The sequence below is a fragment of the Oryzias latipes genome, chromosome 18 (assembly GCF_053564925.1).
Source record: "Oryzias latipes strain Hd-rR chromosome 18, Olatipes_Hd-rR_3.1".
In the NCBI taxonomy this organism is placed as follows: Eukaryota; Metazoa; Chordata; class Actinopteri; order Beloniformes; family Adrianichthyidae; genus Oryzias; species Oryzias latipes.
In genome coordinates, this window is record NC_136254.1 from 25,998,406 (window position 1) to 26,013,167 (window position 14,762).

The 14,762-nt window shown below is 38.8% G+C and overlaps 1 protein-coding gene across 12 annotated transcripts in view; it reads right to left on the reverse strand.

Moving 5' to 3' along the window:
- Window positions 1–14,762, reverse strand: part of LOC101165843 (receptor-type tyrosine-protein phosphatase delta) — a 496,394-nt gene that overhangs the window by 271,646 nt on the left and 209,986 nt on the right. For all 12 annotated transcript variants that reach the window (XM_078936119.1, XM_078936115.1, XM_023966324.2 and 9 more), the window contains one exon: window positions 9,455–9,498. The gene's annotated coding sequence lies outside the window, so the exon portion shown is untranslated. The remainder of the gene's footprint in view (window positions 1–9,454; window positions 9,499–14,762) is intronic.

Here is a 14,762-nt window from a genome sequence, read left to right on the forward strand (position 1 = left end):
ATATCCATTTCCAGAAATTACAGCAGGCCCATTTGACAGACGATTTGAAATGTGATACATGACAATCCTCAGAGGTTTATTAACAATGTTAAAAAAGATCTGCGCAGGAGGCCTGCTGCTGTCTGGCCTGGGTACATGACGAATCTGAGAGCCGCTGTTTCCTTTGCTCTGGCAAAGAACATCCAGCTGCCTCGTGTTCAAACAGGTTTCATCTCCCGTCTCAGCTTCTATCCATCACAGACAGGCTTGATGTGACGCTGTACAGATGATCGGCTGCGCTGATGCAATTCACCCAGTGACGCAGTTTGATCTTTTGATTGGTGGTAGCTCTTTCCAATTAGGTCCAGACATGCTTTGATCCTTTCCTTAGTGACTGTATCTCACAAACAGATGTATTCAATTTGAATATTATGGTCTTTGTGTGCCTCAATAGTTTTTTTTTTTTTTTTCATTTATGTTTTTAGATAAACTGATAATCATAAAATATTGCAAAATATAAAATAATTATCTTGAAAAAACAGGGTCATTGGTGGGGTGGATTTATAAGACTACTACATGTTTGATTTTTAAACATCATGTTGATGAATTGAGACGTCTGAATCAAAACAAAATCCAGTAAAATCATTTATTCATTGATTGATTTTTTTTTTCACACAGACCAGTCAATAAATATGGATTTGTTCAGATTCTTAAAGAAATGATGGGATGGGAAGCACTGATAAACACCCACTAACACTAGACTTTTTAACGCACACCGTGGAAGCCTGGACCGTCTGATGCAAAGCGAAGGACGGTTGCTTCCGCGAAGTGCGTTAAAAAGTAATAACGCACACTTCGAAGGCCATTAACCCGCTTATACAATGGTCACTTACAAAAGCAATACATAATAACCAGTTTTTAGTCCTTAATTCTTGTTTTTTTTCCCGATTTGGATCGCTTTTTTCACAAAAGGTTACGTGACGCGTAGTCCGCGTCGCGCCGCACCAGCGCTGCAGTCAAGATTCGGCGATATATATATGCTGATCTTTCCAATGGGTTAAATCAGTGTTTTTCAACCAGTGTGCCGCGGCACACTAGTGTGCCGTGGGAGATGGTCAAGTGCGCCGTGGAGAAATTGCCCTCATTAACTGATCTAAAAATATTTTCCATTTCCAGGAATTCAGCTCTTTGTTCATCCAAACAGGCCCTGATAAAACACTGAGTAGTTAGGAATATAAAAGATCTTAAAATTACTTTTTCTTTGTGTTTATTTAATTCTATTAAAGACATTTTGATAAGAATCACAGTACCGCGATTTAGCTGCAGCTATAACTGTGTAAGGAAAAGTCCCGCCCCTTACCCCTAACTGTCTCCGCCAATCATTCTTGAAGGCTTAATCACATGTCATCAGTTTGACCAATCAGAAGTGGTTAAAGTCTTCACTTCCTTGTTCTTAATTCTGCTGATAAAGTCGCTCAGTTCTAACAAAAATACCAGCTAGAGCTCGTCTTTAGCTGGTGGTTCATCTTTTAGAAAAAAACAGCCGCAACTTCCTGCTTTTTCTGCCACAATTATCACAAAAATCCACGTGAGATTGCGCGCGCGGGGGGGGGGCTGTCGATCAATACAGACCATGAATTTCTGCTTTTTTTTTTTTTTTGGATGCTGGTGTGCCGCGGGATTTTTGTCAGGGTTAAAGTGTGCCGTGGCTCAAAAAAGGTTGAAAAACACTGGGTTAAATAAAGCATCATTTCAGAGAGAAAGTTCACCTCTTACCGCTTGTTTTTGTCCAAATGATGAAGCAAAAGGTTGTTTTAAAAAAAGCCGGTGCAGGGATACGAAACATTTAAGCTAGGTGACCGGAACTTCTTTTTTCACCGTGCGGTTATCTGGTTTTAATGCACACCCAGCAGCCAATCAGAATTGCGTATTCACCCAGACCACGGTATAAAATAATTTATATCGTATTTATGGTGTGGGTAATAAAACGCATTTGTGAAATCTCTATCTCGTTAACATGATCCAAACTTTCCAAACCCATTAGGTCCATGTTTTCTGCCCTGTAGTTCATCATCCATCCACTAGGGGCAATAGAACGGCTTTCCTGCTTATTTCAATATTGCTTCCATGTAATCTGAAAAACACTTATACAGAAAAAAAGCGTTTGCTAACTTTCAAACCTTTTTTATAATAAAAAGCCATCTTTTCCTTTTTTTTAAATGACTATTTCCTGTATTGAAAGGGTGAAATATGTTTGATAATTAATGCTTCATAACACAGTTAAAGATTTGTGGATCAAATTTGAGACAGTGGGTAAATAAGAAAAACAAATGTCAATATTTTTCCATATGAACCAACTTTTTTTTAGGCAATAATTAACTAAATAACGCTTTTCATCATAATTTATAATATCTTTGTCTCTATAAATGATATCGCAATACCTTTTGTGGATTTACCCCCCCCCCTCCCCCCACCAATAAAGGAACTTTCTGTCAATTTTTTTTTTATGTAGTGAGCTTCCCAGGGTTAAAAAAAATCTTAATCAACATTGGTCTGCAAGGATACAAGGCCTGCTGCTTTCACAGGATAAGGCGGTGATTGATTGGCCCTTCGGGGGCATGTGAGGTGCATGAGGGAGATTCAAGAAGGAATTTGCCAACCAATAATCCAGTCTTTTTTTGAATGATGTTTTCTCAGTGTTTTCAAGGTACCATGACGGAGGAGAGTGGAAACCCAAGTGATAATGAAAAAGCAATCAAGTGAGGAAAAAAAGAAAGAAAAACTAAAAATCAAGGCCAATTTTATGAAAAAATGTACAAGAAGGTTGGAAATAACGAACCAGTACTGCGAGGTGACTACACTCAGTAAAACAGACATTTTAATTCCTATTGATTCCTACCTAATGTCAAATGAATATGGGTTAAGAGGTAAATTAGCTCATCTAATGTGTAATTTGTGCTTGTTTGCATGCTCTAACAGTCTATTCTAATGCATCAGCCCATGCAGGTTGCCAAATGGCCGACTGATTGTCAGTGCGTGCCGTGAAAAGTCCTGACGGTGGATAATAGTTCCCTACGTGTTCTTTGGATAAGATTAGCAGGTGCTGGCTCAGCTATAGATTCTATTGTATGCAGTTTCTGTTTGAATGTCAACACTCTTATTACAGCAGGTGATGCAACAGCAGGTGTGTCTCTCTTTGCACCTCCCCGACTGTCTTCCCGAGTCTCCTCCAGCCTCTCCTGCTTTTTTTTCTTCCTCCCCCCCTCAGTTTTGTTTAATAGCTATCATTACGTGTCCACAAAATGGAATCCATTTGAAACCCACTTCTTCTGGCCTTTACAAGCATCTATTTTCTTCTAGTCTTGACATTCGACCACTCTTTCAGTCCCTGACTGTAATGGGTGAAACGGAGAAAGTTCCATGTTTCTGTCTCGCCTCTCTTCTTTTTTCTTTTTATTTCCCCTCCGCCGATTTCAGCCGAAGGCCTGACAGTGGAGCTTCTGACTCGCTTGGGGAAAATAGACACTTTGACATTTCACACCCCAAAATGCCCGAGCGCATGGCATTACTACTAAACACTGTTCATTACTGCTTTGACAGCTGATGACCAGGATTCAACCTTTCTGCGCCTGCTTCAGCCAAGACTGCACACAAATGGGACTTTCTAACATCAAGATGTTGAGCTCGATGAAAGCTGAGAGGCTGCACTTTCTTTTTCTTTTTATCCTATGCCCCTCTGTCTCCTTGTCCTTACTCTCTACCATATAATCAAGTGTTCTTATTGCTTTCGTTTCTACAAGAGTCTGACTATTTTCAAGAGAGGCTTCATTGCTGTTAAGAGACTGAGAGGAGGAAAAAAAAACCTTAAAAACTTTAAAAACCCGATAGAAATTTAGCCTAAATTTTAAATGTGGTCGCACAATCTATACACTCAATAGGCCTTTGTGGTATTTTAAATCTGTAACAATGTAACGGGGGCTTCAAACACCCTTTTTCATTAAGGTGTGTTTTGTGTACAAGTACAAAAATAACTGTACAATGTGAGTGCGTGTTCTTTAGTAATTCAAGCCAATATTTACCATTGTTATGTGGTAAATATTTGTTATGTAATCTATAGTGTTTTATGGTTTTTATTAAAGCTAATAGGACATTGGTTGCATAAAGTATCAAGGTCGTAGAGTGCTCAGTCACCCCCCGTAGAGCAAGAATGTTCATGCACATTTTTTTAAACGGGTGACAGATTGTCGCTAACACTTGTATAACGTGCATGAGTAAATAGAGGTGAAGTACGTGAATGGAATGTCGTATGGGTTTTTAGATTTTTTTCACCTCACCAAATCCTGAGCAAGGGTTTGGTGTTGTTCAAGTGATACGTGCTTGTTCCTTAGAAATGAGGAAATTAGACAATCCTTACACATACTTTTATCAGATGCACGAAAATCGTATGATCCAGCTTTTATAACGCCTCTTAGGATGACCATATGAGCAAGGCACACATGAGCTCAAGATGCGGCTACTCCTCTCTACGACCCTTCATCGGCCCAGACAAACCAAAAACTTGTCCAGGTCAACCTCTTTCCAGTTGGACCAGCTTCTTGCTGCAAAATCGACACGTCAATGGACTGGAAATAAAAGCAAAAGGCTTCCGTGGCGTTGCAGACGGACAGATGTTAGATGTAGACATGATGGAAGCAATGTAAACATTTTGACTGATTAATGAGCGTTCGATTTATTGTGCAACGCAGACACAATGCAACGAAGACGTACTGCAGACCGACCAGAGTTAATCAGGCTCAAGGCTTACTGTTGCCAGTGTACTGTGAGGTGATAAAATTGCTTTCATTTTGTTCAACAGATAAAACTCGTTCAAGAATTAGTTTTGAAAACAAGTCTTGGTCCTGATGATGATTGAAATATCCCAATAGTCTAAAAAATAATAAGTCTTGGCATGCAAGGTACTAACCTGTAGCCATCAGGAGAAATGTAGGGTTCAGTGACCCATGGGCAGGCAAGGCAAGAACCGATGAAAGGTTGACCACTCTACCCCCTGCACCACAGCCGCCTCCAAAGCCCCAAAAAAGCTTGGTATGAATAAACTGCTAACTAATTATGGTTAACAACATTTTGTCACTTATAATATATTAAGATTACAAATGTGGACGTCTGAAATCAAAAGATGTTGCTAAATTTGAATCCTCATATTACTTTTTATGTTAAAATGTAAAAAAAAAAAAAACAGTCGTACGTTCATGGAAATGTCTCCTGGTGAAAGTTAATAAAATAAAAAAAGACACAGTTACTGTAACACATTAAGCCCTCAGGAGTATAATACCTAACTTTCAATAAGCTTAAATGTGTAAAAAAGTTATATTTTTAGCTGCTTCAATTCACTGCCTCCATGTTTTATTCAACCACTGGGAACTTCACTTGTTAATATCAAATGTTATAGTAATATGAAATCTTGCGAGGAAACGTCGAGTCTGTAATGTGCCTCACTTGACTTACCGTCCAATCTGGCTGCTATGGCGCACTCGCCGGCGCTCTCTGCGGTGCTTCAACGGGGGCCTGTCTGAATGAAGTGTGGGGACGATTAAGACAAAAGTGACCCTTCATGTCACTTTAACTGATTATCCCAGCTAATCATGTCACTCATCTCCTGCCCGTCTGTGGCTGTGAATAATTTATTCACACACGTGCTTACAGCAATCTGGAATTGGATTAGCTATCCAAGTAAAAACAAGAAAATGAACAGAATTACAAAAAAACAGATGTTGACAGACTTTGTGTGGATATCTAGAAGAAAATTAACCAACATTAAACGGATTTTATCTCACGCTTTTGAACTCATTTCCCCCTAATATGTTATAAGGCATATGAGTCTCATCACTAGAGGGAGTATATAATTCATTTTAGCACTGCTAAGCTTTTTAGTGTGATTGTCACTAATATCATTCATATTGGCTAAACTTCCAGGAGGAGATTCTCATATCCGGCGAGTCTGGGTACTGAACTTTTTCTTCCAAAGGGGAACAGCAATATTGCATGTCTTTTGAGTTTATGCAAAGCACCTCAGACTTCCCTCCAAAAGCACTCACTCAGTGCGGCCGTGGCAAATATCATTTAATGCCCAGCAAACGCACCGCCACCTCCACATAGACACACATCACCGGTACATACTCTCATCAACACGCCTTTTTTTCTCTTCTTCTTTTTTTTCGGTGGCTATCACGCGGTGGCAGTGCAGGAAAGAAAGAGTGCATTGATCTGCAAAAGTGAACAAGCATTTCATGGGGCAAATCTCTGCGACATTTCGGTCCCTGAATGGGAATTGCTTATTTCACCCGGCCGCCTCGTCTACACCAGACTGCTGGAAAAGCTTGCTCGGAAGGAGGGAGTGGGGGACAAGAGTCGGGGGCCCCCGCTCAGGGCTTGGCAGGTGGCAGATAAGAGCCCCTCACGCCGCTCCCGCATGCACTTACTGCCGCTGCTGCTTGTCAGCCCATTGCTCCGTCGTTTACACGCTGACATGCGCTCACCCACGGCTTTTTCGCCGCACATGTGAGGCGCTAATAATAACTTTGGTATTCTTTTGAGTCAGCTTTCTGTCCTCAGGCAAGGATAAAAGTAAAACATGGTTTCTTTATTGAGTCTGAAATCACTGGCTGTGGAATTCCTGAAACAAGGCTTTAACTCCTAAAAAGCCTGTATTCCAGCCACAGCCAACATGATCGAATATCAGCTCCAACGCAGGTCCTGAACACTAATAAAAAAGACCATTTATGCGTGCCTGGTTACCACTTTTTTGTCTTTTCATTTGTTACAAGCTTTTCTCCATTTTAATGTGTACCAAACATTCACTGAAGTCAAACAGAAAACGTAATGTGTATTTGTTATTTTTAGCTTTATTTTAAGACAAAAATGTCCTGATGATGAAATGTCCTGATGATGATGATGTCCTGGAAAAATCATCACCTGTTTTAATTTTAATTATTAAAATTGTGCTATTTTTAATAATAAAAAAAGATTTAGTCCCAAACCCTGTTCTGATATATTTTTTATTCAAAAATTCATGTTGGGATTGAATGTAGTTTGATCAGCTTGAATAAATTGGATTTTTCTCTCATATCTCATTTATTTATATATGAAAAAATATGTGGAAAATAAAAAAAAAAGTTATCCCAATCGAAGATTTCTGTAAATTTGATAAGCTAATTACATTCTTTACAGGAGACATGGCCCGGAGGAGATTGACAAAGTAAACAGCCAATCAAGACGCAAAACAAAATGTGCTGTGAAAAAAAAAAAAAAAATCAACGAAATAGTGAGTCTGCGAAAGGTGAGCCGCGATTTAGTGAAAGACTACTGTAAAGCAGTAGGAGCAACATAGCTCACTTAGCTTCAAAACTATATTTTAAACTGAAAGAAGTATAGCGGGGTTAAAGATGCCATAAACTATTTTCATTTTCTTTTATATAGGGACAAGTTCATTATTCATGGAAAATGAGGTCTTCTACAAAAAATTTTTTTTCAGTAAACAATGATCTGTCAATCTGTCTTTTACCTTAGGCAGCGAGTTATAGACCACATTATTATTGAAAAGAAAGGTCTTTTGAGTTACATAGAAGGAACCATTTTCCATTTTGCTGTCAAATTGTTGAAGTAAGCTTTAAACGAGGATTCTTTAACTTTCGTTTAATATTTTCTCTTAATGTTTAAGGATAATTGAATCCTTATTGTTATACAGTGATGAGGCAAGAAAAGGCACACAATGTGTATTGCATTGGTAAAAGAAAGTGCGCTAATAAAAAGTTTTTCACAAACTTAAAAAACAAAAGGCATGAAAAAAGGACGTCTAGATAGGCTCAACCGTATATGACCTTCTGTATCATATTTGATACAGGAATTTCTGAGTCCTCCTATCTCATTAGCACAGTCAAAACCTTAATTAAAAACACATTCATAAATCGGTCCATGTTTACTGCCCTGTAGTTCATCATCACTCCACTAGGGGCAGTGGAAGGGCTTTTCATGCTCAATTCAAAATGGCTGCTTCCCGAAGCACTTTTGGCGGGAAAAGTTTAGCTAATTTTTAAAGCTTTATGTTGAGAATAACTCATCTATTGTTGTTCATTGTTTTAAATGCATACTAATGTATTGGAAAAAAAAGCTAAATTATTTGATAATTCATTATTTATAATACAGTTATGTTGCTTTTGTTGTGAGCAAAACAATCAACGTATCATAATCGGAACTGTCAATATTGAAAAAAAAATGATATTGCATCTTCATTAAAATTAACTCCCAAAAAAATCTGAATTTACGGTCAATTCTTTGATGTAGTGGGCTTTCCGTGGTCCAGCATAGAAGAAAAAGAATCAGATTGAGTTTCAATCACCTGTTTTAATCACTGGAAGAACTTTTCACAATAAGGGCATTGTAATGTTCAATCTCACAGACCATGACTTCCATTACTTTCAAAGGCACGTCTAAACGAAGCTCTGAGGAACATTAACACAAAGGTGACCCATGTCGAAATGAATAAATGATTTGCCTAAAAATGGCTTAAAAAGTGCTTAAAGCTCCCTGCATGGATGCATAGCACAATCCTTTTAACTTTATTTTATCCAGTTGCTCCACCTTAACAAAGTCGTCTATTTTCCATACGCCTAGTTTGCCTTTTTTTTTTTTTTTTTGCTTGTCTTTCTAAAAATACTCACCCTCATATTAATTTAATCTGCCCATGCCAGATAGGACTGGCATAAGCGTCGCCTTCAGCCTTTCAGTATCTGAGTGCCCCCCCCCCTCTCCACACTGTGCCTCTCAAGCGTCCGCCGCCCCATCCATCCCTCATATGTCCGAAACACATTCCATCCAGCCACTTCTTTCCCCCACTTCATCCTTCACATGTTCTCAAATTTATTTCTCTCTATCTCTTTCCCCTGGTCAACCCATTCCCCTCCCTGCATCTCGCCTATCTGCCGCTGCTGCTGCTCCCCTCTTGCTCGGTGACAGTCTCATCACACTCTATCAATCAGGCTTCGGAGGCCCGGACGCAGTGCAGCACCGCTTTGCACAGGCCCTGTCTGCTCCCATCAGTGCCAGTCTCCCTTACTTTTACTCTAAAAAGGTTTAGGTTGCCAGATATAGTCTGTCCCCCCCACCCACCCCCACCCCCACCTCCACTACCATTGCACAGCTGCAGGTCAGAAGATGGGAGGGATGGCACTGAAGTCAAGATTCAGCTTATGCTTGATTGGATATCACTTGACATATACGCCGTGCTGCCTCAGCACTCCAGACGAGCAGTTCCTCTTCAAGCAAAGACAGACACGCCAACCCCCCCCACATCGTATGGCACACCCGGGTGACAAATTTAAGAAAATGACGGCGCATGAGCAAAACTTAATGACTTTGGAAAATGTCAACTGGATGCAAAAGCAGAGAGGTCAGAGCGGCCTTTTTCGTGTTTTCCTACCTGCTGCAGGTCTCATCTGGTGGTTGACATCTCAGGAAAGAGAACTGCAGGAAACACAGACCAAATAGAGATGAGCGATCCAAAGGTTTCTGTCATTTAGGATAAAGACATACATCTCAAAAATATTTTTAAATTTTTGACTCCAAGTCATTTTCACCTATAATAAATGTGGCAGTTTATCTTGAAAATGGGAACTTATTTTTTTATTATTAAATCTCATAATTATGATTTTTCTTTCAGGATTTTTATACAAATAAAATCCCAACTTTTTCATTTCTTGACTTGAGTTTTGAAAATTTTGCCATAAAAAAAACTGACAGTGACATAAGAATGCAGTTTAAAATCTAAAAGTATTTATTTCATATAAGAATTTTGACTTTCAACCTTTTAAATGTTATAACAGCCAATAGGCTGTTTTTATATTCTGATTCTGAGTATAAAGAAAATGTGACCAAACTAATTAAAAAAAAAACCATACAAGTCTTAAAATTACTTTTAAACTTATGACTTCATCACATTTAGTGATTTTATTTATAGGCTATTTGTCAAAATAGAAGTCCAACTATTTGGTGACTGACAAAAAAAGAAGAACAAAAAAACTGACAGCAACATCAGAATGCAGATTTAATTATGAAAACCATTATTTAATTCCAGAATTTTGACTTTTAAAAATTGCGATGCCTTTATGGCTGTTTTCTTTTCATACATACATTTTGTCTTTCCGAGTGTGAAAAGACAGTAGTCAAACTAAACGATTGTATTTTTAGGTACAGTTAAGTAAGTTTTTCTTCACAGGCACAGTTTTTTGAAAGCATAGTCTTTTGGATTAAATGCCAATAAAATGTTGTTATTACAATGTTGTCATTTTACGAGAACAAACTCTTAAAATTTAAAGTAAAAGTCAATATTTTACAATGATAAGGTTATAGTAGGAATGTATGAAACAAAACAAATTGTACTAACTTGACTGTTGAATGGAACGTTTGGAATGTAAGTGCTAAAGGAAGGGAATGTATTTACTAAAATACGGGTTTATTTGAATTGTATGTGGTAAAATCTGAGCACAGGTGATGGTGTGAGAAATATAAACATGATGCAATGTTTTAAAGGTGGCAGACAACTATTAGAATTGTACTCTTGAATTCTGCTCCTTTCAATTGTGAAAATGTTCAATTGTACAAAAATCATCCCAACATATTTGGCATTCAACAATTTTCATGAAAGGAAGAAAAATACATGAATAAATGAATTGTTCCATGCATCATAAATTGAGAATTTAATAGATTAAATGTATTTATGACGCAAAAGTCTCTCTGCTAAGAAAATGTAAACAACTACAAAAAAAGAGCCCATATCATGTTTCAGTATGAGAGACTTACTGGTGAAATAACCAATGCCCCTATTTCAGCATTGGTTTCACAAATAGGGAAATACTGTCTTTCAGTGAGAAAACATTGTTGGATTGCAAGTATAAGGACATTGAAGAGAATTTGCAGGACACTGGACCTCTTCAGAAGAAGGTTCTTGACCCATAAGGCATGGATGTCCGGTGGGCGCACCGTTTACGCCATCAGCAATATAATTACACAGGTCCAAACTCATTATTGGCACATTGATTCATATGAAGTCTTATGGTATCACCATTTTTGGCTGCATTTACGGTTTTAGTCGGCAAGTAATGTGGATGAAGCCTTACACAACCAGCGTCATTTTCCGAAAAAACATGGCTTTTTCATTGAAAAACAACAACTTTTTCTGATAGTTTTATCATTTTTTTTACATAAATTTAGGACTTTCTTATCCTAATTTTGCAACTTTATTCTCGAAAGTGTACGACTTTTTCCTTTATAATTTTACTCCTTCATTCTTCTAAAACCACAACTTTACTTTTTTTCTTAATATTTCATGACTTTATTCTCGTGAGTGTACAATTTTTTTACCTTATAATTTGACTCCTTTATTCTTTTAAAACCAAAAGTTTGTCTCATAATTTCATGACTTTATTCTTGTAAATTTATTCATGACCTGTCAAATTTAATTAAAGTTCTTTTTTTTTTTCATTTCAATTTAAACAGTAAATCACATTCTATCATGTATATATGGATAATTGTAGCTCCAAGGCCTTGATCTCACCACTTGGGTGTTTTGAGTTCTCAGTTATCCGAGGTCCTTCTATGCTATTCATGCTAATGAATCAGAACATTATATTGTAAAAGAGACAATAAAAAATACATAAAATACATATTTAAGCTAGCTTCTTGGCTTGCTCATTGTACCCAAGAAATAAAACATAAATGTTTATACACAAGCGCAGTGGTTAGCACTCATGCCTCACAGCAAGAAGTCCCTGGTTCAAGTCCCCGGCTGGGGGACCTGAAAAGGAACATCAATGGGGTTTGCATGTTCTCTCTGTGTATGCGTTGTTTTTTTCCGGGAACTTCGGCTCCCTCCCATCATCCAAAAACATGCTTCATAGTTTAATTGGTCACTCTAAATGGTCCATAGTGTGTGTGGTTGTGTGCGATTGCGATGGACTGGCGACCTGTCCAGGATGTCCCCTGCCTACGCCCACGAGTGGCCGGGATAGGCTCCAGCAGCCGGTGACTCCGAAAGGAACAAAAACTGGTTTAGAAAATGAAGGAATGTTTCTACAACTTTATAAAATTTTGAGAGTAAAAAAAAAAAAAAATCAGAAATGAATCAAAGAGTGACAAGAAAATCTTTGTGCACACGCGCTCCTGTCTGCATCAGCCATATTTCATTACACAACACTGAAGCTTAGGAGGCAATCAAGCATATTTAGCCATCCTGGTACCCCGCCCCCCGCTCCCCCAACCCACACGCACAGCCCCCTCCAAGCAATTATTACTCCCCAGTTTTTTACTGTGCTTCGCCATGGGGAAAATGAACTGCGGCACTTATCAGTCCAATGCATACACAAGTGACTAGGGTGGAGGACATGTAGGTATGCACTGTGTGTGTGTGTGTGTGTGTGTGTGTGTGTGTGTGTGTGTGTGTGTGTGTGTGTGTGTGTGAGCACGTGCAAGAGGATGCCTCGGTTTCTGTGGAGCTACTGCAGGAGACTGTAGCAGAAAACTGACCATTGGTAACCACTAGGGTTAGGGATTTTTTTTTTTTTAAAACGGCATTAGCCGCCTCATGTCAGCATATTTGGACACAGCCGGCCGGACCAGGGGAGATACAGAGATAACCATAAACATGTCACCCAAAATGCAATGTTATTTGCATTCATATAGGAAAGAGCCAAATTGATGTGAGGTCATACAGGGAAGGTGAGGGTTTATGACCTGTGCATAGCTCTGCTGTCAGCAGCTCTGATCTATCGGACCGGCCAGCCTTGTGAGCCTTTATGCCTGATTATATTATCATGGCTGACAATCAATGGGAATGAAGGATTGTTCTTCCGCAAAAAAGGGGTGTGGGATGACAAAGGCAAAATGCAAACAGCTTCTTCTTTTTTTTTTTTTTTTATCATCGACACTAAGCCTTAAGTCATTTGGGAAACTGATGGTGTTCCAGAGCCAAAAATGCAACATGGATTAGATGACGCTCTGACTTTCCTTTGTTTGGGAATTGTTTGAATGAAAAAAAAAAAAAGTGCATTCGGAGCTGCTTGGGTTATTTGGGCTACAACACCCCTCCACTCTGCAGAATTACTCCTCCCAAAGGGTTAGCATTTTGGTGTTAGTGTTTGTCCATTTGTGAGATGCTTTAATTCTGGGCATCCTCCCCGCGCCCCATAACTCAGCATCCCTCTATCACACCCTTGCGACTGGCTGTCGTAATCATCGGCATTATGCTACCTCAATGGGCCTGATTTACAAGTCTGGACATGGCATCGGAGCCGTGCCAAGGGGGAAAACACGAGGCTGTTCGCTCTGTTTTTGTTTTTTTTCCCCCTTGCATTTTATGATGATAGCAGACCTACATTAAGGATAGAAATTCCCAGGTCCCCCACATGCAGTAGTATCCAGGAAACATTGTCTGTAGATGTATTTTGACTTTTACAAGATTGTACCTACTCATAGAAGTAGCTGCTATAGCAACTTTAAAGACCCCCTCCGATGAAAACTGTGTTTTTAATGATGGAGGACAAATATCAAAAATTAAGCTCAAAATTCCATTTTAAAGTATTTCTGTATTCAAATGATTGTGAATCAGAAGCAGAAAGACAGAAGCAGCGGGAAAAACTAGTAATGTAGAAAATGCACAGGGTGGATGCACCTACGTCTTTGTTTTCCTCATCATAGCTGACGTGTGGCTCAAAACTCGACAGCTGGATGGCTCCAAAATTGCTCGCCATTTTTGTTGCACCAGTAATGTTAGGTTGGGGTTGTGAGGGGCTATAAGCTAGTAGGCCAGCGTGTAAATAGAGGGCTTTCAGTATTGGGGTGGGGAAGAGGGGCGGGGTTGCAACGAGCAACGATCCCACCCACAACTTTCTGAAGAACTACTACTGCTCTACAGAAATGACAGGTTTTTGCCTAAAAACAGCGTTTTCATCATTAAAAGACCACTGGGAACGTTTTGAAAATAAGTCAAAAGATGATTGGAGTGGGTCCTTAAGAAACTTTTCTTTTTTTGGGTAAAAGGGATAATGCATTCGTATCAATTACACTTAACAAAATATGTGGCTTAATTTAGGAGAAAACTCATTATGACCTCATAATACAAAATTTAAAGTCAGCTTTACATCGGGGGAGCTTTCAAACTAAAGGTTAATGTTTTATGAGTGTCTTTAAGTCAAAGAGGCAGCCTAATGTTTTGATTACAGTATGTAACTTTGATTTCTAAAATTAATAAACAAATAAAAAGAATACGGTTTTGTCTGATGCACACATTTTCTCTACCTTGTGGCACAACTTGACCCTTGTTTTCCATTGTCCAATTAACTTACACTAGCCCCATTTGACTACTTTTTGCTGGTTGCGACATAAATCAATTTTGTTTTAAATACACTCACGTATTTGTGTTTTACTGTAGTTGCAGGCGGCTTCTTGTTGGCTGCCTTTTCTTATCACATCATCTGAAAACGGTAGTCAGAAGGTATCTTTGGTTGCCGTTTAAAGGAAGGAGTTGGAAAAGGGACAATAGCTTACCTTGTCATGGACTTTATTTATATAATTTTTTTTAATATGTGTGTGTGCCTGCGTGTGTATAAATAACATTTCTGATTGAAACATAAAATTGATAGCTAACAGTATTAAAGAAAGGATCCCGATGACATTTATAACATGCACCAGCCACGCGAGAAGATCCCCCGCAGAGAAAAGCACTCCGCCCACCC